We start from the raw sequence: 23,394 nt of genomic DNA, 5'->3' as shown, positions 1-23,394 counted from the left end.
TGAGACTAGCATTGAAGGAAGGACAGGAGTAATCAACGCCTCTGGGTGGGCTTAAACCACCAACCTTTCGGTTAACAGCCGAACGCGCTAGCCTATTGCGCCACAGAGACAACATGTGTGGAAAATACCATTCTGATTATAGTGCTTGTTGGTAAATGACGACATGTCATTTCTTATTTGAAATGGACTAAAAAGTCTGTTTGTGAGAGATTGCATTTGAATTGGTTTTTCATGCCACTTCATCCATTGAGGAAACAAAGTGTGCATCCCAGCTCGTCTGTGACCCATCTTCGACATGTTTGTTCAAGTGTGTCAGTTCCTCGTTAGTATAGTGGACAGTATCTCCGCCTGTCACGCGGAAGACCAGGGTTCGATTCCCTGACGGGGAGAGCCCTTTTCTAGTTCAGCCTTCAACTGGCTCCTAGAAAACACATTATCTTGCACCAACCCCTATTTGCTGGTGAAACCTCTATCAACTCCTACACACTCACGGTGGTGTCACAAAAATGGCCGCCTTCTTTGCAAGAATCAACAGGTAATTCATGAACCCCACAATTCTTTGCGACTCAAATATTTATTCTAAATGCACTGTCTGTTTCACAACATTTGTCCACATCTAAAGCTTTAGTGCTTCTGTCCTATATGGCACTTGTCACATTTCTGCTTCTTCTCAAAGACAGCTTTCAAAGAAGGACATGACATTGTTTTCTCACAATTAAGGTTAGGTTTTGGTAAGTTCAACAAGATGCCCACTGTGCATTACAGCTAAGTCGTCAGACCGATTGTTCTAATGCAATGACTTGACACCTCTTTCAATAGCATCCAATGACAGCCAGGTAGCCCTTAATCCTCCCGGAATAAGGACAAATACAATTTGTAACTTGTCTGACAAAGACCTAAGAAGTTGTTTCCTTGGTGATGAGATCAATTCTCACCGCCAGGAAATCCCATCTTGTCCTTTTCCATTCACTTTAAAACTGAAAATTCCATATAATTGAAGTTCTTATAAACAAATACAAAACAAACCACACAGAACCTCAGAAAGAGTTTTCTGATAAAGGCAATCAGAAAGGATTGATCAGTCTTTCCGTCATTTCCAGCACATCCGACAACAGTCTCCAAAGAGAAACAGGTCCGTTTTGTCTGAATGACTTGACATCAACCAAGTTTGTTGGTGATGTTGCTTGACAGTAAATATAATGCACTGTTACATTGTTGAGGACAGCTGAGCATAAGCATGACTGCTGGCTGAATGTCAGAAGTTGCATTCAAACAGGTGCCAGTACGAGACTGCAACTATAGCGCAGTGCGTCGGACTCCTCGTCCATCCTGACATCTTCCAGGACCAGCTTTGGAAAGTGTGAAACTAACAAGTGCTTGCTTGCTCAGAAGGCAAAGATTGAATTGAGAAAAAGGCCCTTTCTTTTTGAACTGAATTGTCAAGCAGGGCGTCTACTGAGGTGTTTTGCTTGTGGAGTAACCAAGATACTCAGTAGTTGCAATGTAGTGGAACTATGTCTGTTGGCAGCGCCAGGACGTTCTTCAGCCTACAGCCCTAGGGAAAGCTTGAGCGTCCATCCAAATTAACAGGCTGTGTGTTGCAGCAGCACAGAAGAGGCCTGTGCTTTGTGTACTTTTGAAGTTCCAAAGCACTTGTCCCACCCACTCTTTGTGTCCACTCTTGCATTTTCATGAGTCTGGGGAAATATTTGGATTTGAATATGAAGTTAAGAAAGTTACATGAGCTGAGGGATGAAAGTACTGAGTAAATTAGCTAACCAGATAGAAGTAAACATGAGACTAGCATTGAAGGAAGGACAGGAGTAATCAACGCCTCTGGGTGGGCTTGAACCACCAACCTTTCGGTTAACAGCCGAACGCGCTAGCCTATTGCGCCACAGAGACAACATGTGTGGAAAATACCATTCCGATTATAGTGCTTGTTGGTAAATGACGACATGTCATTTCTTATTTGAAATGGACTAAAAAGTCTGTTTGTGAGAGATTGCATTTGAATTGGTTTTTCATGCCACTTCATCCATTGAGGAAACAAAGTGTGCATCCCAGCTCGTCTGTGACCCATCTTCGACATGTTTGTTCAAGTGTGTCAGTTCCTCGTTAGTCTAGTGGACAGTATCTCCGCCTGTCACGCGGAAGACCAGGGTTCGATTCCCTGACGGGGAGAGCCCTTTTCTAGTTCAGCCTTCAACTGGCTCCTAGAAAACACATTATCTTGCACCAACCCCTATTTGCTGGTGAAACCTCTATCAACTCCTACACACTCACGGTGGTGTCACAAAAATGGCCGCCTTCTTTGCAAGAATCAACAGGTAATTCATGAACCCCACAATTCTTTGCGACTCAAATATTTATTCTAAATGCACTGTCTGTTTCACAACATTTGTCCACATCTAAAGCTTTAGTGCTTCTGTCCTATATGGCACTTGTCACATTTCTGCTTCTTCTCAAAGACAGCTTTCAAAGAAGGACATGACATTGTTTTCTCACAATTAAGGTTAGGTTTTGGTAAGTTCAACAAGATGCCCACTGTGCATTACAGCTAAGTCGTCAGACCGATTGTTGTAATGCAATGACTTGACACCTCTTTCAATAGCATCCAATGACAGCCAGGTAGCCCTTAATCCTCCCGGAATAAGGACAAATACAATTTGTAACTTGTCTGACAAAGACCTAAGAAGTTGTTTCCTTGGTGATGAGATCAATTCTCACCGCCAGGAAATCCCATCTTGTCCTTTTCCATTCACTTTAAAACTGAAAATTCCATATAATTTAAGTTCTTATAAACAAATACAAAACAAACCACACAGAACCTCAGAAAGAGTTTTCTGATAAAGGCAATCAGAAAGGATTGATCAGTCTTTCCGTCATTTCCAGCACATCCGACAACAGTCTCCAAAGAGAAACAGGTCCGTTTTGTCTGAATGACTTGACATCAACCAAGTTTGTTGGTGATGTTGCTTGACAGTAAATATAATGCACTGTTACATTGTTGAGGACAGCTGAGCATAAGCATGACTGCTGGCTGAATGTCAGAAGTTGCATTCAAACAGGTGCCAGTACGAGACTGCAACTATAGCGCAGTGCGTCGGACTCCTCGTCCATCCTGACATCTTCCAGGACCAGCTTTGGAAAGTGTGAAACTAACAAGTGCTTGCTTGCTCAGAAGGCAAAGATTGAATTGAGAAAAAGGCCCTTTCTTTTTGAACTGAATTGTCAAGCAGGGCGTCTACTGAGGTGTTTTGCTTGTGGAGTAACCAAGATACTCAGTAGTTGCAATGTAGTGGAACTATGTCTGTTGGCAGCGCCAGGACGTTCTTCAGCCTACAGCCCTAGGGAAAGCTTGAGCGTCCATCCAAATTAACCGGCTGTGTGTTGCAGCAGCACAGAAGAGGCCTGTGCTTTGTGTACTTTTGAAGTTCCAAAGCACTTGTCCCACCCACTCTTTGTGTCCACTCTAGCATTTTCATGAGTCTGGGGAAATATTTGGATTTGAATATGAAGTTAAGAAAGTTACATGAGCTGAAGTTAAGAAAGTTACATGAGCTGAGGGATGAAAGTACTGGGTAAATTAGCTAACCAGATAGAAGTAAACATGAGACTAGCATTGAAGGAAGGACAGGAGTAATCAACGCCTCTGGGTGGGCTTGAACCACCAACCTTTCGGTTAACAGCCGAACGCGCTAGCCTATTGCGCCACAGAGACAACATGTGTGGAAAATACCATTCTGATTATAGTGCTTGTTGGTAAATGACGACATGTCATTTCTTATTTGAAATGGACTAAAAAGTCTGTTTGTGAGAGATTGCATTTGAATTGGTTTTTCATGCCACTTCATCCATTGAGGAAACAAAGTGTGCATCCCAGCTCGTCTGTGACCCATCTTCGACATGTTTGTTCAAGTGTGTCAGTTCCTCGTTAGTATAGTGGACAGTATCTCCGCCTGTCACGCGGAAGACCAGGGTTCGATTCCCTGACGGGGAGAGCCCTTTTCTAGTTCAGCCTTCAACTGGCTCCTAGAAAACACATTATCTTGCACCAACCCCTATTTGCTGGTGAAACCTCTATCAACTCCTACACACTCACTGTGGTGTCACAAAAATGGCCGCCTTCTTTGCAAGAATCCACAGGTAATTCATGAACCCCACAATTCTTTGCGACTCAAATATTTATTCTAAATGCACTGTCTGTTTCACAACATTTGTCCACATCTAAAGCTTTAGTGCTTCTGTCCTATATGGCACTTGTCACATTTCTGCTTCTTTTCAAAGACAGCTTTCAAAGAAGGACATGACATTGTTTTCTCACAATTAAGGTTAGGTTTTGGTAAGTTCAACAAGATGCCCACTGTGCATTACAGCTAAGTCGTCAGACCGATTGTTGTAATGCAATGACTTGACACCTCTTTCAATAGCATCCAATGACAGCCAGGTAGCCCTTAATCCTCCCGGAATAAGGACAAATACAATTTGTAACTTGTCTGACAAAGACCTAAGAAGTTGTTTCCTTGGTGATGAGATCAATTCTCACCGCCAGGAAATCCCATCTTGTCCTTTTCCATTCACTTTAAAACTGAAAATTCCATATAATTTAAGTTCTTATAAACAAATACAAAACAAACCACACAGAACCTCAGAAAGAGTTTTCTGATAAAGGCAATCAGAAAGGATTGATCAGTCTTTCCGTCATTTCCAGCACATCCGACAACAGTCTCCAAAGAGAAACAGGTCCGTTTTGTCTGAATGACTTGACATCAACCAAGTTTGTTGGTGATGTTGCTTGACAGTAAATATAATGCACTGTTACATTGTTGAGGACAGCTGAGCATAAGCATGACTGCTGGCTGAATGTCAGAAGTTGCATTCAAACAGGTGCCAGTACGAGACTGCAACTATAGCGCAGTGCGTCGGACTCCTCGTCCATCCTGACATCTTCCAGGACCAGCTTTGGAAAGTGTGAAACTAACAAGTGCTTGCTTGCTCAGAAGGCAAAGATTGAATTGAGAAAAAGGCCCTTTCTTTTTGAACTGAATTGTCAAGCAGGGCGTCTACTGAGGTGTTTTGCTTGTGGAGTAACCAAGATACTCAGTAGTTGCAATGTAGTGGAACTATGTCTGTTGGCAGCGCCAGGACGTTCTTCAGCCTACAGCCCTAGGGAAAGCTTGAGCGTCCATCCAAATTAACAGGCTGTGTGTTGCAGCAGCACAGAAGAGGCCTGTGCTTTGTGTACTTTTGAAGTTCCAAAGCACTTGTCCCACCCACTCTTTGTGTCCACTCTTGCATTTTCATGAGTCTGGGGAAATATTTGGATTTGAATATGAAGTTAAGAAAGTTACATGAGCTGAGGGATGAAAGTACTGAGTAAATTAGCTAACCAGATACAAGTAAACATGAGACTAGCATTGAAGGAAGGACAGGAGTAATCAACGCCTCTGGGTGGGCTTGAACCACCAACCTTTCGGTTAACAGCCGAACGCGCTAGCCTATTGCGCCACAGAGACAACATGTGTGGAAAATACCATTCTGATTATAGTGCTTGTTGGTAAATGACGACATGTCATTTCTTATTTGAAATGGACTAAAAAGTCTGTTTGTGAGAGATTGCATTTGAATTGGTTTTTCATGCCACTTCATCCATTGAGGAAACAAAGTGTGCATCCCAGCTCGTCTGTGACCCATCTTCGACATGTTTGTTCAAGTGTGTCAGTTCCTCGTTAGTATAGTGGACAGTATCTCCGCCTGTCACGCGGAAGACCAGGGTTCGATTCCCTGACGGGGAGAGCCCTTTTCTAGTTCAGCCTTCAACTGGCTCCTAGAAAACACATTATCTTGCACCAACCCCTATTTGCTGGTGAAACCTCTATCAACTCCTACACACTCACGGTGGTGTCACAAAAATGGCCGCCTTCTTTGCAAGAATCAACAGGTAATTCATGAACCCCACAATTCTTTGCGACTCAAATATTTATTCTAAATGCACTGTCTGTTTCACAACATTTGTCCACATCTAAAGCTTTAGTGCTTCTGTCCTATATGGCACTTGTCACATTTCTGCTTCTTCTCAAAGACAGCTTTCAAAGAAGGACATGACATTGTTTTCTCACAATTAAGGTTAGGTTTTGGTAAGTTCAACAAGATGCCCACTGTGCATTACAGCTAAGTCGTCAGACCGATTGTTCTAATGCAATGACTTGACACCTCTTTCAATAGCATCCAATGACAGCCAGGTAGCCCTTAATCCTCCCGGAATAAGGACAAATACAATTTGTAACTTGTCTGACAAAGACCTAAGAAGTTGTTTCCTTGGTGATGAGATCAATTCTCACCGCCAGGAAATCCCATCTTGTCCTTTTCCATTCACTTTAAAACTGAAAATTCCATATAATTGAAGTTCTTATAAACAAATACAAAACAAACCACACAGAACCTCAGAAAGAGTTTTCTGATAAAGGCAATCAGAAAGCATTGATCAGTCTTTCCGTCATTTCCAGCACATCCGACAACAGTCTCCAAAGAGAAACAGGTCCGTTTTGTCTGAATGACTTGACATCAACCAAGTTTGTTGGTGATGTTGCTTGACAGTAAATATAATGCACTGTTACATTGTTGAGGACAGCTGAGCATAAGCATGACTGCTGGCTGAATGTCAGAAGTTGCATTCAAACAGGTGCCAGTACGAGACTGCAACTATAGCGCAGTGCGTCGGACTCCTCGTCCATCCTGACATCTTCCAGGACCAGCTTTGGAAAGTGTGAAACTAACAAGTGCTTGCTTGCTCAGAAGGCAAAGATTGAATTGAGAAAAAGGCCCTTTCTTTTTGAACTGAATTATCAAGCAGGGCGTCTACTGAGGTGTTTTGCTTGTGGAGTAACCAAGATACTCAGTAGTTGCAATGTAGTGGAACTATGTCTGTTGGCAGCGCCAGGACGTTCTTCAGCCTACAGCCCTAGGGAAAGCTTGAGCGTCCATCCAAATTAACAGGCTGTGTGTTGCAGCAGCACAGAAGAGGCCTGTGCTTTGTGTACTTTTGAAGTTCCAAAGCACTTGTCCCACCCACTCTTTGTGTCCACTCTTGCATTTTCATGAGTCTGGGGAAATATTTGGATTTGAATATGAAGTTAAGAAAGTTACATGAGCTGAGGGATGAAAGTACTGAGTAAATTAGCTAACCAGATAGAAGTAAACATGAGACTAGCATTGAAGGAAGGACAGGAGTAATCAACGCCTCTGGGTGGGCTTGAATCACCAACCTTTCGGTTAACAGCCGAACGCGCTAGCCTATTGCGCCACAGAGACAACATGTGTGGAAAATACCATTCTGATTATAGTGCTTGTTGGTAAATGACGACATGTCATTTCTTATTTGAAATGGACTAAAACGTCTGTTTGTGAGAGATTGCATTTGAATTGGTTTTTCATGCCACTTCATCCATTGAGGAAACAAAGTGTGCATCCCAGCTCGTCTGTGACCCATCTTCGACATGTTTGTTCAAGTGTGTCAGTTCCTCGTTAGTATAGTGGACAGTATCTCCGCCTGTCACGCGGAAGACCAGGGTTCGATTCCCTGACGGGGAGAGCCCTTTTCTAGTTCAGCCTTCAACTGGCTCCTAGAAAACACATTATCTTGCACCAACCCCTATTTGCTGGTGAAACCTCTATCAACTCCTACACACTCACGGTGGTGTCACAAAAATGGCCGCCTTCTTTGCAAGAATCAACAGGTAATTCATGAACCCCACAATTCTTTGCGACTCAAATATTTATTCTAAATGCACTGTCTGTTTCACAACATTTGTCCACATCTAAAGCTTTAGTGCTTCTGTCCTATATGGCACTTGTCACATTTCTGCTTCTTCTCAAAGACAGCTTTCAAAGAAGGACATGACATTGTTTTCTCACAATTAAGGTTAGGTTTTGGTAAGTTCAACAAGATGCCCACTGTGCATTACAGCTAAGTCGTCAGACCGATTGTTCTAATGCAATGACTTGACACCTCTTTCAATAGCATCCAATGACAGCCAGGTAGCCCTTAATCCTCCCGGAATAAGGACAAATACAATTTGTAACTTGTCTGACAAAGACCTAAGAAGTTGTTTCCTTGGTGATGAGATCAATTCTCACCGCCAGGAAATCCCATCTTGTCCTTTTCCATTCACTTTAAAACTGAAAATTCCATATAATTGAAGTTCTTATAAACAAATACAAAACAAACCACACAGAACCTCAGAAAGAGTTTTCTGATAAAGGCAATCAGAAAGCATTGATCAGTCTTTCCGTCATTTCCAGCACATCCGACAACAGTCTCCAAAGAGAAACAGGTCCGTTTTGTCTGAATGACTTGACATCAACCAAGTTTGTTGGTGATGTTGCTTGACAGTAAATATAATGCACTGTTACATTGTTGAGGACAGCTGAGCATAAGCATGACTGCTGGCTGAATGTCAGAAGTTGCATTCAAACAGGTGCCAGTACGAGACTGCAACTATAGCGCAGTGCGTCGGACTCCTCGTCCATCCTGACATCTTCCAGGACCAGCTTTGGAAAGTGTGAAACTAACAAGTGCTTGCTTGCTCAGAAGGCAAAGATTGAATTGAGAAAAAGGCCCTTTCTTTTTGAACTGAATTGTCAAGCAGGGCGTCTACTGAGGTGTTTTGCTTGTGGAGTAACCAAGATACTCAGTAGTTGCAATGTAGTGGAACTATGTCTGTTGGCAGCGCCAGGACGTTCTTCAGCCTACAGCCCTAGGGAAAGCTTGAGCGTCCATCCAAATTAACAGGCTGTGTGTTGCAGCAGCACAGAAGAGGCCTGTGCTTTGTGTACTTTTGAAGTTCCAAAGCACTTGTCCCACCCACTCTTTGTGTCCACTCTTGCATTTTCATGAGTCTGGGGAAATATTTGGATTTGAATATGAAGTTAAGAAAGTTACATGAGCTGAGGGATGAAAGTACTGAGTAAATTAGCTAACCAGATAGAAGTAAACATGAGACTAGCATTGAAGGAAGGACAGGAGTAATCAACGCCTCTGGGTGGGCTTGAACCACCAACCTTTCGGTTAACAGCCGAACGCGCTAGCCTATTGCGCCACAGAGACAACATGTGTGGAAAATACCATTCTGATTATAGTGCTTGTTGGTAAATGACGACATGTCATTTCTTATTTGAAATGGACTAAAAAGTCTGTTTGTGAGAGATTGCATTTGAATTGGTTTTTCATGCCACTTCATCCATTGAGGAAACAAAGTGTGCATCCCAGCTCGTCTGTGACCCATCTTCGACATGTTTGTTCAAGTGTGTCAGTTCCTCGTTAGTATAGTGGACAGTATCTCCGCCTGTCACGCGGAAGACCAGGGTTCGATTCCCTGACGGGGAGAGCCCTTTTCTAGTTCAGCCTTCAACTGGCTCCTAGAAAACACATTATCTTGCACCAACCCCTATTTGCTGGTGAAACCTCTATCAACTCCTACACACTCACGGTGGTGTCACAAAAATGGCCGCCTTCTTTGCAAGAATCAACAGGTAATTCATGAACCCCACAATTCTTTGCGACTCAAATATTTATTCTAAATGCACTGTCTGTTTCACAACATTTGTCCACATCTAAAGCTTTAGTGCTTCTGTCCTATATGGCACTTGTCACATTTCTGCTTCTTCTCAAAGACAGCTTTCAAAGAAGGACATGACATTGTTTTCTCACAATTAAGGTTAGGTTTTGGTAAGTTCAACAAGATGCCCACTGTGCATTACAGCTAAGTCGTCAGACCGATTGTTCTAATGCAATGACTTGACACCTCTTTCAATAGCATCCAATGACAGCCAGGTAGCCCTTAATCCTCCCGGAATAAGGACAAATACAATTTGTAACTTGTCTGACAAAGACCTAAGAAGTTGTTTCCTTGGTGATGAGATCAATTCTCACCGCCAGGAAATCCCATCTTGTCCTTTTCCATTCACTTTAAAACTGAAAATTCCATATAATTGAAGTTCTTATAAACAAATACAAAACAAACCACACAGAACCTCAGAAAGAGTTTTCTGATAAAGGCAATCAGAAAGCATTGATCAGTCTTTCCGTCATTTCCAGCACATCCGACAACAGTCTCCAAAGAGAAACAGGTCCGTTTTGTCTGAATGACTTGACATCAACCAAGTTTGTTGGTGATGTTGCTTGACAGTAAATATAATGCACTGTTACATTGTTGAGGACAGCTGAGCATAAGCATGACTGCTGGCTGAATGTCAGAAGTTGCATTCAAACAGGTGCCAGTACGAGACTGCAACTATAGCGCAGTGCGTCGGACTCCTCGTCCATCCTGACATCTTCCAGGACCAGCTTTGGAAAGTGTGAAACTAACAAGTGCTTGCTTGCTCAGAAGGCAAAGATTGAATTGAGAAAAAGGCCCTTTCTTTTTGAACTGAATTGTCAAGCAGGGCGTCTACTGAGGTGTTTTGCTTGTGGAGTAACCAAGATACTCAGTAGTTGCAATGTAGTGGAACTATGTCTGTTGGCAGCGCCAGGACGTTCTTCAGCCTACAGCCCTAGGGAAAGCTTGAGCGTCCATCCAAATTAACAGGCTGTGTGTTGCAGCAGCACAGAAGAGGCCTGTGCTTTGTGTACTTTTGAAGTTCCAAAGCACTTGTCCCACCCACTCTTTGTGTCCACTCTTGCATTTTCATGAGTCTGGGGAAATATTTGGATTTGAATATGAAGTTAAGAAAGTTACATGAGCTGAGGGATGAAAGTACTGAGTAAATTAGCTAACCAGATAGAAGTAAACATGAGACTAGCATTGAAGGAAGGACAGGAGTAATCAACGCCTCTGGGTGGGCTTAAACCACCAACCTTTCGGTTAACAGCTGAATGCGCTAGCCTATTGCGCCACAGAGACAACATGTGTGGAAAATACCATTCTGATTATAGTGCTTGTTGGTAAATGACGACATGTCATTTCTTATTTGAAATGGACTAAAAAGTCTGTTTGTGAGAGATTGCATTTGAATTGGTTTTTCATGCCACTTCATCCATTGAGGAAACAAAGTGTGCATCCCAGCTCGTCTGTGACCCATCTTCGACATGTTTGTTCAAGTGTGTCAGTTCCTCGTTAGTATAGTGGACAGTATCTCCGCCTGTCACGCGGAAGACCAGGGTTCGATTCCCTGACGGGGAGAGCCCTTTTCTAGTTCAGCCTTCAACTGGCTCCTAGAAAACACATTATCTTGCACCAACCCCTATTTGCTGGTGAAACCTCTATCAACTCCTACACACTCACGGTGGTGTCACAAAAATGGCCGCCTTCTTTGCAAGAATCAACAGGTAATTCATGAACCCCACAATTCTTTGCGACTCAAATATTTATTCTAAATGCACTGTCTGTTTCACAACATTTGTCCACATCTAAAGCTTTAGTGCTTCTGTCCTATATGGCACTTGTCACATTTCTGCTTCTTCTCAAAGACAGCTTTCAAAGAAGGACATGACATTGTTTTCTCACAATTAAGGTTAGGTTTTGGTAAGTTCAACAAGATGCCCACTGTGCATTACAGCTAAGTCGTCAGACCGATTGTTCTAATGCAATGACTTGACACCTCTTTCAATAGCATCCAATGACAGCCAGGTAGCCCTTAATCCTCCCGGAATAAGGACAAATACAATTTGTAACTTGTCTGACAAAGACCTAAGAAGTTGTTTCCTTGGTGATGAGATCAATTCTCACCGCCAGGAAATCCCATCTTGTCCTTTTCCATTCACTTTAAAACTGAAAATTCCATATAATTGAAGTTCTTATAAACAAATACAAAACAAACCACACAGAACCTCAGAAAGAGTTTTCTGATAAAGGCAATCAGAAAGCATTGATCAGTCTTTCCGTCATTTCCAGCACATCCGACAACAGTCTCCAAAGAGAAACAGGTCCGTTTTGTCTGAATGACTTGACATCAACCAAGTTTGTTGGTGATGTTGCTTGACAGTAAATATAATGCACTGTTACATTGTTGAGGACAGCTGAGCATAAGCATGACTGCTGGCTGAATGTCAGAAGTTGCATTCAAACAGGTGCCAGTACGAGACTGCAACTATAGCGCAGTGCGTCGGACTCCTCGTCCATCCTGACATCTTCCAGGACCAGCTTTGGAAAGTGTGAAACTAACAAGTGCTTGCTTGCTCAGAAGGCAAAGATTGAATTGAGAAAAAGGCCCTTTCTTTTTGAACTGAATTGTCAAGCAGGGCGTCTACTGAGGTGTTTTGCTTGTGGAGTAACCAAGATACTCAGTAGTTGCAATGTAGTGGAACTATGTCTGTTGGCAGCGCCAGGACGTTCTTCAGCCTACAGCCCTAGGGAAAGCTTGAGCGTCCATCCAAATTAACAGGCTGTGTGTTGCAGCAGCACAGAAGAGGCCTGTGCTTTGTGTACTTTTGAAGTTCCAAAGCACTTGTCCCACCCACTCTTTGTGTCCACTCTTGCATTTTCATGAGTCTGGGGAAATATTTGGATTTGAATATGAAGTTAAGAAAGTTACATGAGCTGAGGGATGAAAGTACTGAGTAAATTAGCTAACCAGATAGAAGTAAACATGAGACTAGCATTGAAGGAAGGACAGGAGTAATCAACGCCTCTGGGTGGGCTTAAACCACCAACCTTTCGGTTAACAGCTGAATGCGCTAGCCTATTGCGCCACAGAGACAACATGTGTGGAAAATACCATTCTGATTATAGTGCTTGTTGGTAAATGATATGTCATTTCTTATTTGAAATGGACTAAAAAGTCTGTTTGTGAGAGATTGCATTTGAATTGGTTTTTCATGCCACTTCATCCATTGAGGAAACAAAGTGTGCATCCCAGCTCGTCTGTGACCCATCTTCGACATGTTTGTTCAAGTGTGTCAGTTCCTCGTTAGTATAGTGGACAGTATCTCCGCCTGTCACGCGGAAGACCAGGGTTCGATTCCCTGACGGGGAGAGCCCTTTTCTAGTTCAGCCTTCAACTGGCTCCTAGAAAACACATTATCTTGCACCAACCCCTATTTGCTGGTGAAACCTCTATCAACTCCTACACACTCACGGTGGTGTCACAAAAATGGCCGCCTTCTTTGCAAGAATCAACAGGTAATTCATGAACCCCACAATTCTTTGCGACTCAAATATTTATTCTAAATGCACTGTCTGTTTCACAACATTTGTCCACATCTAAAGCTTTAGTGCTTCTGTCCTATATGGCACTTGTCACATTTCTGCTTCTTCTCAAAGACAGCTTTCAAAGAAGGACATGACATTGTTTTCTCACAATTAAGGTTAGGTTTTGGTAAGTTCAACAAGATGCCCACTGTGCATTACAGCTAAGTCGTCAGACCGATTGTTCTAATGCAATGACTTGACACCTCTTTCAATAGCATCCAATGACAGCCAGGTAGCCCTTAATCCTCCCGGAATAAGGACAAATACAATTTGTAACTTGTCTGACAAAGACCTAAGAAGTTGTTTCCTTGGTGATGAGATCAATTCTCACCGCCAGGAAATCCCATCTTGTCCTTTTCCATTCACTTTAAAACTGAAAATTCCATATAATTGAAGTTCTTATAAACAAATACAAAACAAACCACACAGAACCTCAGAAAGAGTTTTCTGATAAAGGCAATCAGAAAGCATTGATCAGTCTTTCCGTCATTTCCAGCACATCCGACAACAGTCTCCAAAGAGAAACAGGTCCGTTTTGTCTGAATGACTTGACATCAACCAAGTTTGTTGGTGATGTTGCTTGACAGTAAATATAATGCACTGTTACATTGTTGAGGACAGCTGAGCATAAGCATGACTGCTGGCTGAATGTCAGAAGTTGCATTCAAACAGGTGCCAGTACGAGACTGCAACTATAGCGCAGTGCGTCGGACTCCTCGTCCATCCTGACATCTTCCAGGACCAGCTTTGGAAAGTGTGAAACTAACAAGTGCTTGCTTGCTCAGAAGGCAAAGATTGAATTGAGAAAAAGGCCCTTTCTTTTTGAACTGAATTGTCAAGCAGGGCGTCTACTGAGGTGTTTTGCTTGTGGAGTAACCAAGATACTCAGTAGTTGCAATGTAGTGGAACTATGTCTGTTGGCAGCGCCAGGACGTTCTTCAGCCTACAGCCCTAGGGAAAGCTTGAGCGTCCATCCAAATTAACAGGCTGTGTGTTGCAGCAGCACAGAAGAGGCCTGTGCTTTGTGTACTTTTGAAGTTCCAAAGCACTTGTCCCACCCACTCTTTGTGTCCACTCTTGCATTTTCATGAGTCTGGGGAAATATTTGGATTTGAATATGAAGTTAAGAAAGTTACATGAGCTGAGGGATGAAAGTACTGAGTAAATTAGCTAACCAGATAGAAGTAAACATGAGACTAGCATTGAAGGAAGGACAGGAGTAATCAACGCCTCTGGGTGGGCTTAAACCACCAACCTTTCGGTTAACAGCCGAACGCGCTAGCCTATTGCGCCACAGAGACAACATGTGTGGAAAATACCATTCTGATTATAGTGCTTGTTGGTAAATGACGACATGTCATTTCTTATTTGAAATGGGCTAAAAAGTCTGTTTGTGAGAGATTGCATTTGAATTGGTTTTTCATGCCACTTCATCCATTGAGGAAACAAAGTGTGCATCCCAGCTCGTCTGTGACCCATCTTCGACATGTTTGTTCAAGTGTGTCAGTTCCTCGTTAGTATAGTGGACAGTATCTCCGCCTGTCACGCGGAAGACCAGGGTTCGATTCCCTGACGGGGAGAGCCCTTTTCTAGTTCAGCCTTCAACTGGCTCCTAGAAAACACATTATCTTGCACCAACCCCTATTTGCTGGTGAAACCTCTATCAACTCCTACACACTCACGGTGGTGTCACAAAAATGGCCGCCTTCTTTGCAAGAATCAACAGGTAATTCATGAACCCCACAATTCTTTGCGACTCAAATATTTATTCTAAATGCACTGTCTGTTTCACAACATTTGTCCACATCTAAAGCTTTAGTGCTTCTGTCCTATATGGCACTTGTCACATTTCTGCTTCTTCTCAAAGACAGCTTTCAAAGAAGGACATGACATTGTTTTCTCACAATTAAGGTTAGGTTTTGGTAAGTTCAACAAGATGCCCACTGTGCATTACAGCTAAGTCGTCAGACCGATTGTTCTAATGCAATGACTTGACACCTCTTTCAATAGCATCCAATGACAGCCAGGTAGCCCTTAATCCTCCCGGAATAAGGACAAATACAATTTGTAACTTGTCTGACAAAGACCTAAGAAGTTGTTTCCTTGGTGATGAGATCAATTCTCACCGCCAGGAAATCCCATCTTGTCCTTTTCCATTCACTTTAAAACTGAAAATTCCATATAATTGAAGTTCTTATAAACAAATACAAAACAAACCACACAGAACCTCAGAAAGAGTTTTCTGATAAAGGCAATCAGAAAGCATTGATCAGTCTTTCCGTCATTTCCAGCACATCCGACAACAGTCTCCAAAGAGAAACAGGTCCGTTTTGTCTGAATGACTTGACATCAACCAAGTTTGTTGGTGATGTTGCTTGACAGTAAATATAATGCACTGTTACATTGTTGAGGACAGCTGAGCATAAGCATGACTGCTGGCTGAATGTCAGAAGTTGCATTCAAACAGGTGCCAGTACGAGACTGCAACTATAGCGCAGTGCGTCGGACTCCTCGTCCATCCTGACATCTTCCAGGACCAGCTTTGGAAAGTGTGAAACTAACAAGTGCTTGCTTGCTCAGAAGGCAAAGATTGAATTGAGAAAAAGGCCCTTTCTTTTTGAACTGAATTGTCAAGCAGGGCGTCTACTGAGGTGTTTTGCTTGTGGAGTAACCAAGATACTCAGTAGTTGCAATGTAGTGGAACTATGTCTGTTGGCAGCGCCAGGACGTTCTTCAGCCTACAGCCCTAGGGAAAGCTTGAGCGTCCATCCAAATTAACAGGCTGTGTGTTGCAGCAGCACAGAAGAGGCCTGTGCTTTGTGTACTTTTGAAGTTCCAAAGCACTTGTCCCACCCACTCTTTGTGTCCACTCTTGCATTTTCATGAGTCTGGGGAAATATTTGGATTTGAATATGAAGTTAAGAAAGTTACATGAGCTGAGGGATGAAAGTACTGAGTAAATTAGCTAACCAGATAGAAGTAAACATGAGACTAGCATTGAAGGAAGGACAGGAGTAATCAACGCCTCTGGGTGGGCTTAAACCACCAACCTTTCGGTTAACAGCCGAACGCGCTAGCCTATTGCGCCACAGAGACAACATGTGTGGAAAATACCATTCTGATTATAGTGCTTGTTGGTAAATGACGACATGTCATTTCTTATTTGAAATGGACTAAAAAGTCTGTTTGTGAGAGATTGCATTTGAATTGGTTTTTCATGCCACTTCATCCATTGAGGAAACAAAGTGTGCATCCCAGCTCGTCTGTGACCCATCTTCGACATGTTTGTTCAAGTGTGTCAGTTCCTCGTTAGTATAGTGGACAGTATCTCCGCCTGTCACGCGGAAGACCAGGGTTCGATTCCCTGACGGGGAGAGCCCTTTTCTAGTTCAGCCTTCAACTGGCTCCTAGAAAACACATTATCTTGCACCAACCCCTATTTGCTGGTGAAACCTCTATCAACTCCTACACACTCACGGTGGTGTCACAAAAATGGCCGCCTTCTTTGCAAGAATCAACAGGTAATTCATGAACCCCACAATTCTTTGCGACTCAAATATTTATTCTAAATGCACTGTCTGTTTCACAACATTTGTCCACATCTAAAGCTTTAGTGCTTCTGTCCTATATGGCACTTGTCACATTTCTGCTTCTTCTCAAAGACAGCTTTCAAAGAAGGACATGACATTGTTTTCTCACAATTAAGGTTAGGTTTTGGTAAGTTCAACAAGATGCCCACTGTGCATTACAGCTAAGTCGTCAGACCGATTGTTCTAATGCAATGACTTGACACCTCTTTCAATAGCATCCAATGACAGCCAGGTAGCCCTTAATCCTCCCGGAATAAGGACAAATACAATTTGTAACTTGTCTGACAAAGACCTAAGAAGTTGTTTCCTTGGTGATGAGATCAATTCTCACCGCCAGGAAATCCCATCTTGTCCTTTTCCATTCACTTTAAAACTGAAAATTCCATATAATTGAAGTTCTTATAAACAAATACAAAACAAACCACACAGAACCTCAGAAAGAGTTTTCTGATAAAGGCAATCAGAAAGCATTGATCAGTCTTTCCGTCATTTCCAGCACATCCGACAACAGTCTCCAAAGAGAAACAGGTCCGTTTTGTCTGAATGACTTGACATCAACCAAGTTTGTTGGTGATGTTGCTTGACAGTAAATATAATGCACTGTTACATTGTTGAGGACAGCTGAGCATAAGCATGACTGCTGGCTGAATGTCAGAAGTTGCATTCAAACACGTGCCAGTACGAGACTGCAACTATAGCGCAGTGCGTCGGACTCCTCGTCCATCCTGACATCTTCCAGGACCAGCTTTGGAAAGTGTGAAACTAACAAGTGCTTGCTTGCTCAGAAGGCAAAGATTGAATTGAGAAAAAGGCCCTTTCTTTTTGAACTGAATTGTCAAGCAGGGCGTCTACTGAGGTGTTTTGCTTGTGGAGTAACCAAGATACTCAGTAGTTGCAATGTAGTGGAACTATGTCTGTTGGCAGCGCCAGGACGTTCTTCAGCCTACAGCCCTAGGGAAAGCTTGAGCGTCCATCCAAATTAACAGGCTGTGTGTTGCAGCAGCACAGAAGAGGACTGTGCTTTGTGTACTTTTGAAGTTCCAAAGCACTTGTCCCACCCACTCTTTGTGTCCACTCTTGCATTTTCATGAGTCTGGGGAAATATTTGGATTTGAATATGAAGTTAAGAAAGTTACATGAGCTGAGGGATGAAAGTACTGAGTAAATTAGCTAACCAGATAGAAGTAAACATGAGACTAGCATTGAAGGAAGGACAGGAGTAATCAACGCCTCTGGGTGGGCTTGAACCACCAACCTTTTGGTTAACAGCCGAACGCGCTAGCCTATTGCGCCTCAGAGACAACATGTGTGGAAAATACCATTCTGATTATAGTGCTTGTTGGTAAATGATATGTCATTTCTTATTTGAAATGGACTAAAAAGTCTGTTTGTGAGAGATTGCATTTGAATTGGTTTTTCATGCCACTTCATCCATTGAGGAAACAAAGTGTGCATCCCAGCTCGTCTGTGACCCATCTTCGACATGTTTGTTCAAGTGTGTCAGTTCCTCGTTAGTATAGTGGACAGTATCTCCGCCTGTCACGCGGAAGACCAGGGTTCGATTCCCTGACGGGGAGAGCCCTTTTCTAGTTCAGCCTTCAACTGGCTCCTAGAAAACACATTATCTTGCACCAACCCCTATTTGCTGGTGAAACCTCTATCAACTCCTACACACTCACGGTGGTGTCACAAAAATGGCCGCCTTCTTTGCAAGAATCAACAGGTAATTCATGAACCCCACAATTCTTTGTGACTCAAATATTTATTCTAAATGCACTGTCTGTTTCACAAAATTTGTCCACATCTAAAGCTTTAGTGCTTCTGTCCTATATGGCACTTGTCACATTTCTGCTTCTTCTCAAAGACAGCTTTCAAAGAAGGACATGACATTGTTTTCTCACAATTAAGGTTAGGTTTTGGTAAGTTCAACAAGATGCCCACTGTGCATTACAGCTAAGTCGTCAGACCGATTGTTCTAATGCAATGACTTGACACCTCTTTCAATAGCATCCAATGACAGCCAGGTAGCCCTTAATCCTCCCGGAATAAGGACAAATACAATTTGTAACTTGTCTGACAAAGACCTAAGAAGTTGTTTCCTTGGTGATGAGATCAATTCTCACCGCCAGGAAATCCCATCTTGTCCTTTTCCATTCACTTTAAAACTGAAAATTCCATATAATTGAAGTTCTTATAAACAAATACAAAACAAACCACACAGAACCTCAGAAAGAGTTTTCTGATAAAGGCAATCAGAAAGCATTGATCAGTCTTTCCGTCATTTCCAGCACATCCGACAACAGTCTCCAAAGAGAAACAGGTCCGTTTTGTCTGAATGACTTGACATCAACCAAGTTTGTTGGTGATGTTGCTTGACAGTAAATATAATGCACTGTTACATTGTTGAGGACAGCTGAGCATAAGCATGACTGCTGGCTGAATGTCAGAAGTTGCATTGAAACAGGTGCCAGTACGAGACTGCAACTATAGCGCAGTGCGTCGGACTCCTCGTCCATCCTGACATCTTCCAGGACCAGCTTTGGAAAGTGTGAAACTAACAAGTGCTTGCTTGCTCAGAAGGCAAAGATTGAATTGAGAAAAAGGCCCTTTCTTTTTGAACTGAATTGTCAAGCAGGGCGTCTACTGAGGTGTTTTGCTTGTGGAGTAACCAAGATACTCAGTAGTTGCAATGTAGTGGAACTATGTCTGTTGGCAGCGCCAGGACGTTCTTCAGCCTACAGCCCTAGGGAAAGCTTGAGCGTCCATCCAAATTAACAGGCTGTGTGTTGCAGCAGCACAGAAGAGGCCTGTGCTTTGTGTACTTTTGAAGTTCCAAAGCACTTGTCCCACCCACTCTTTGTGTCCACTCTTGCATTTTCATGAGTCTGGGGAAATATTTGGATTTGAATATGAAGTTAAGAAAGTTACATGAGCTGAGGGATGAAAGTACTGAGTAAATTAGCTAACCAGATAGAAGTAAACATGAGACTAGCATTGAAGGAAGGACAGGAGTAATCAACGCCTCTGGGTGGGCTTGAATCACCAACCTTTCGGTTAACAGCCGAACGCGCTAGCCTATTGCGCCACAGAGACAACATGTGTGGAAAATACCATTCTGATTATAGTGCTTGTTGGTAAATGATGACATGTCATTTCTTATTTGAAATGGACTAAAAAGTCTGTTTGTGAGAGATTGCATTTGAATTGGTTTTTCATGCCACTTCATCCATTGAGGAAACAAAGTGTGCATCCCAGCTCGTCTGTGACCCATCTTCGACATGTTTGTTCAAGTGTGTCAGTTCCTCGTTAGTATAGTGGACAGTATCTCCGCCTGTCACGCGGAAGTCCAGGGTTCGATTCCCTGACGGGGAGAGCCCTTTTCTAGTTCAGCCTTCAACTGGCTCCTAGAAAACACATTATCTTGCACCAACCCCTATTTGCTGGTGAAACCTCTATCAACTCCTACACACTCTCGGTGGTGTCACAAAAATGGCCGCCTTCTTTGCAAGAATCAACAGGTAATTCATGAACCCCACAATTCTTTGCGACTCAAATATTTATTCTAAATGCACTGTCTGTTTCACAACATTTGTCCACATCTAAAGCTTTAGTGCTTCTGTCCTATATGGCACTTGTCACATTTCTGCTTCTTTTCAAAGACAGCTTTCAAAGAAGGACATGACATTGTTTTCTCACAATTAAGGTTAGGTTTTCTGAGTTTTCTGATAAAGGCAATCAGAAAGGATCGATCAGTCTTTCCGTCATTTCCAGCACATCCGACAACAGTCTCCAAAGAGAAACAGGTCCGTTTTGTCTGAATGACTTGACATCAACCAAGTTTGTTGGTGATGTTGCTTGACAGTAAATATAATGCACTGTTACATTGTTGAGGACAGCTGAGCATAAGCATGACTGCTGGCTGAATGTCAGAAGTTGCATTCAAACACGTGCCAGTACGAGACTGCAACTATAGCGCAGTGCGTCGGACTCCTCGTCCATCCTGACATCTTCCAGGACCAGCTTTGGAAAGTGTGAAACTAACAAGTGCTTGCTTGCTCAGAAGGCAAAGATTGAATTGAGAAAAAGGCCCTTTCTTTTTGAACTGAATTGTCAAGCAGGGCGTCTACTGAGGTGTTTTGCTTGTGGAGTAACCAAGATACTCAGTAGTTGCAATGTAGTGGAACTATGTCTGTTGGCAGCGCCAGGACGTTCTTCAGCCTACAGCCCTAGGGAAAGCTTGAGCGTCCATCCAAATTAACAGGCTGTGTGTTGCAGCAGCACAGAAGAGGACTGTGCTTTGTGTACTTTTGAAGTTCCAAAGCACTTGTCCCACCCACTCTTTGTGTCCACTCTTGCATTTTCATGAGTCTGGGGAAATATTTGGATTTGAATATGAAGTTAAGAAAGTTACATGAGCTGAGGGATGAAAGTACTGAGTAAATTAGCTAACCAGATAGAAGTAAACATGAGACTAGCATTGAAGGAAGGACAGGAGTAATCAAAGCCTCTGGGTGGGCTTGAACCACCAACCTTTCGGTTAACAGCCGAACGCGCTAGCCTATTGCGCCACAGAGACAACATGTGTGGAAAATACCATTCTGATTATAGTGCTTGTTGGTAAATGATGACATGTCATTTCTTATTTGAAATGGACTAAAAAGTCTGTTTGTGAGAGATTGCATTTGAATTGGTTTTTCATGCCACTTCACCCATTGAGGAAACAAAGTGTGCATCCCAGCTCGGCTGTGACCCATCTTCGACATGTTTGTTCAAGTGTGTCAGTTCCTCGTTAGTATAGTGGACAGTATCTCCGCCTGTCACGCGGAAGACCAGGGTTCGATTCCCTGACGGGGAGAGCCCTTTTCTAGTTCAGCCTTCAACTGGCTCCTAGAAAACACATTATCTTGCACCAACCCCTATTTGCTGGTGAAACCTCTATCAACTCCTACACACTCACGGTGGTGTCACAAAAATGGCCGCCTTCTTTGCAAGAATCAACAGGTAATTCATGAACCCCACAATTCTTTGTGACTCAAATATTTATTCTAAATGCACTGTCTGTTTCACAACATTTGTCCACATCTAAAGCTTTAGTGCTTCTGTCCTATATGGCACTTGTCACATTTCTGCTTCTTTTCAAAGACAGCTTTCAAAGAAGGACATGACATTGTTTTCTCACAATTAAGGTTAGGTTTTCTGAGTTTTCTGATTAAGGCAATCAGAAAGGATCGATCAGTCTTTCCGTCATTTCCAGCACATCCGACAACAGTCTCCAAAGAGAAACAGGTCCGTTTTGTCTGAATGACTTGACATCAACCAAGTTTGTTGGTGATGTTGCTTGACAGTAAATATAATGCACTGTTACATTGTTGAGGACAGCTGAGCATAAGCATGACTGCTGGCTGAATGTCAGAAGTTGCATTCAAACAGGTGCCAGTACGAGACTGCAACTATAGCGCAGTGCGTCGGACTCCTCGTCCATCCTGACATCTTCCAGGACCAGCTTTGGAAAGTGTGAAACTAACAAGTGCTTGCTTGCTCAGAAGGCAAAGATTGAATTGAGAAAAAGGCCCTTTCTTTTTGAACTGAATTGTCAAGCAGGGCGTCTACTGAGGTGTTTTGCTTGTGGAGTAACCAAGATACTCAGTAGTTGCAATGTAGTGGAACTATGTCTGTTGGCAGCGCCAGGACGTTCTTCAGCCTACAGCCCTAGGGAAAGCTTGAGCGTCCATCCAAATTAACAGGCTGTGTGTTGCAGCAGCACAGAAGAGGACTGTGCTTTGTGTACTTTTGAAGTTCCAAAGCACTTGTCCCACCCACTCTTTGTGTCCACTCTTGCATTTTCATGAGTCTGGGGAAATATTTGGATTTGAATATGAAGTTAAGAAAGTTACATGAGCTGAGGGATGAAAGTACTGAGTAAATTAGCTAACCAGATAGAAGTAAACATGAGACTAGCATTGAAGGAAGGACAGGAGTAATCAAAGCCTCTGGGTGGGCTTGAACCACCAACCTTTTGGTTAACAGCCGAACGCGCTAGCCTATTGCGCCTCAGAGACAACATGTGTGGAAAATACCATTCTGATTATAGTGCTTGTTGGTAAATGATATGTCATTTCTTATTTGAAATGGACTAAAAAGTCTGTTTGTGAGAGATTGCATTTGAATTGGTTTTTCATGCCACTTCATCCATTGAGGAAACAAAGTGTGCATCCCAGCTCGTCTGTGACCCATCTTCGACATGTTTGTTCAAGTGTGTCAGTTCCTCGTTAGTATAGTGGACAGTATCTCCGCCTGTCACGCGGAAGACCAGGGTTCGATTCCCTGACGGGGAGAGCCCTTTTCTAGTTCAGCCTTCAACTGGCTCCTAGAAAACACATTATCTTGCACCAACCCCTATTTGCTGGTGAAACCTCTATCAACTCCTACACACTCACGGTGGTGTCACAAAAATGGCCGCCTTCTTTGCAAGAATCAACAGGTAATTCATGAACCCCACAATTCTTTGTGACTCAAATATTTATTCTAAATGCACTGTCTGTTTCACAACATTTGTCCACATCTAAAGCTTTAGTGCTTCTGTCCTATATGGCACTTGTCACATTTCTGCTTCT

The 23,394-nt window shown here is 42.8% G+C and overlaps 21 non-coding genes across 21 annotated transcripts; 13 read left to right on the top strand and 8 right to left on the bottom strand.

The window, feature by feature from the left end:
* Nucleotides 1-36: 36 nt before the first annotated feature.
* trnan-guu (transfer RNA asparagine (anticodon GUU)) lies at nucleotides 37-110 on the bottom strand. Its single transcript has one exon. It is a non-coding gene; the product is annotated as a tRNA-Asn (tRNA).
* A 207-nt stretch (nucleotides 111-317) lies between these two features.
* On the top strand, nucleotides 318-389 carry trnad-guc (transfer RNA aspartic acid (anticodon GUC)). Its single transcript has one exon. It is a non-coding gene; the product is annotated as a tRNA-Asp (tRNA).
* A 1,442-nt stretch (nucleotides 390-1,831) lies between these two features.
* trnan-guu (transfer RNA asparagine (anticodon GUU)) lies at nucleotides 1,832-1,905 on the bottom strand. The gene has a single exon. It is a non-coding gene; the product is annotated as a tRNA-Asn (tRNA).
* Nucleotides 1,906-3,650: 1,745 nt separating this feature from the next.
* Nucleotides 3,651-3,724, bottom strand: trnan-guu (transfer RNA asparagine (anticodon GUU)). Its single transcript has one exon. It is a non-coding gene; the product is annotated as a tRNA-Asn (tRNA).
* Nucleotides 3,725-3,931: 207 nt separating this feature from the next.
* trnad-guc (transfer RNA aspartic acid (anticodon GUC)) lies at nucleotides 3,932-4,003 on the top strand. The gene has a single exon. It is a non-coding gene; the product is annotated as a tRNA-Asp (tRNA).
* Nucleotides 4,004-5,445: 1,442 nt separating this feature from the next.
* On the bottom strand, nucleotides 5,446-5,519 carry trnan-guu (transfer RNA asparagine (anticodon GUU)). Its single transcript has one exon. It is a non-coding gene; the product is annotated as a tRNA-Asn (tRNA).
* A 207-nt stretch (nucleotides 5,520-5,726) lies between these two features.
* trnad-guc (transfer RNA aspartic acid (anticodon GUC)) lies at nucleotides 5,727-5,798 on the top strand. Its single transcript has one exon. It is a non-coding gene; the product is annotated as a tRNA-Asp (tRNA).
* A 1,723-nt stretch (nucleotides 5,799-7,521) lies between these two features.
* Nucleotides 7,522-7,593, top strand: trnad-guc (transfer RNA aspartic acid (anticodon GUC)). The gene has a single exon. It is a non-coding gene; the product is annotated as a tRNA-Asp (tRNA).
* Nucleotides 7,594-9,035: 1,442 nt separating this feature from the next.
* Nucleotides 9,036-9,109, bottom strand: trnan-guu (transfer RNA asparagine (anticodon GUU)). The gene has a single exon. It is a non-coding gene; the product is annotated as a tRNA-Asn (tRNA).
* A 207-nt stretch (nucleotides 9,110-9,316) lies between these two features.
* Nucleotides 9,317-9,388, top strand: trnad-guc (transfer RNA aspartic acid (anticodon GUC)). The gene has a single exon. It is a non-coding gene; the product is annotated as a tRNA-Asp (tRNA).
* A 1,723-nt stretch (nucleotides 9,389-11,111) lies between these two features.
* On the top strand, nucleotides 11,112-11,183 carry trnad-guc (transfer RNA aspartic acid (anticodon GUC)). The gene has a single exon. It is a non-coding gene; the product is annotated as a tRNA-Asp (tRNA).
* A 1,720-nt stretch (nucleotides 11,184-12,903) lies between these two features.
* On the top strand, nucleotides 12,904-12,975 carry trnad-guc (transfer RNA aspartic acid (anticodon GUC)). The gene has a single exon. It is a non-coding gene; the product is annotated as a tRNA-Asp (tRNA).
* Nucleotides 12,976-14,417: 1,442 nt separating this feature from the next.
* On the bottom strand, nucleotides 14,418-14,491 carry trnan-guu (transfer RNA asparagine (anticodon GUU)). Its single transcript has one exon. It is a non-coding gene; the product is annotated as a tRNA-Asn (tRNA).
* A 207-nt stretch (nucleotides 14,492-14,698) lies between these two features.
* On the top strand, nucleotides 14,699-14,770 carry trnad-guc (transfer RNA aspartic acid (anticodon GUC)). The gene has a single exon. It is a non-coding gene; the product is annotated as a tRNA-Asp (tRNA).
* A 1,442-nt stretch (nucleotides 14,771-16,212) lies between these two features.
* trnan-guu (transfer RNA asparagine (anticodon GUU)) lies at nucleotides 16,213-16,286 on the bottom strand. The gene has a single exon. It is a non-coding gene; the product is annotated as a tRNA-Asn (tRNA).
* Nucleotides 16,287-16,493: 207 nt separating this feature from the next.
* On the top strand, nucleotides 16,494-16,565 carry trnad-guc (transfer RNA aspartic acid (anticodon GUC)). The gene has a single exon. It is a non-coding gene; the product is annotated as a tRNA-Asp (tRNA).
* A 1,720-nt stretch (nucleotides 16,566-18,285) lies between these two features.
* trnad-guc (transfer RNA aspartic acid (anticodon GUC)) lies at nucleotides 18,286-18,357 on the top strand. Its single transcript has one exon. It is a non-coding gene; the product is annotated as a tRNA-Asp (tRNA).
* Nucleotides 18,358-20,080: 1,723 nt separating this feature from the next.
* trnad-guc (transfer RNA aspartic acid (anticodon GUC)) lies at nucleotides 20,081-20,152 on the top strand. Its single transcript has one exon. It is a non-coding gene; the product is annotated as a tRNA-Asp (tRNA).
* A 1,130-nt stretch (nucleotides 20,153-21,282) lies between these two features.
* trnan-guu (transfer RNA asparagine (anticodon GUU)) lies at nucleotides 21,283-21,356 on the bottom strand. The gene has a single exon. It is a non-coding gene; the product is annotated as a tRNA-Asn (tRNA).
* Nucleotides 21,357-21,563: 207 nt separating this feature from the next.
* Nucleotides 21,564-21,635, top strand: trnad-guc (transfer RNA aspartic acid (anticodon GUC)). The gene has a single exon. It is a non-coding gene; the product is annotated as a tRNA-Asp (tRNA).
* A 1,408-nt stretch (nucleotides 21,636-23,043) lies between these two features.
* On the top strand, nucleotides 23,044-23,115 carry trnad-guc (transfer RNA aspartic acid (anticodon GUC)). Its single transcript has one exon. It is a non-coding gene; the product is annotated as a tRNA-Asp (tRNA).
* Nucleotides 23,116-23,394: the final 279 nt, after the last annotated feature.

This window comes from Oryzias latipes, chromosome 11 (assembly GCF_053564925.1).
Source record: "Oryzias latipes strain Hd-rR chromosome 11, Olatipes_Hd-rR_3.1".
Lineage (NCBI taxonomy): Eukaryota > Metazoa > Chordata > Actinopteri > Beloniformes > Adrianichthyidae > Oryzias > Oryzias latipes.
The sequence above is the reverse complement of the archived record's forward strand: the minus strand, read 5'-3'. Positions and strand labels throughout refer to the sequence as shown.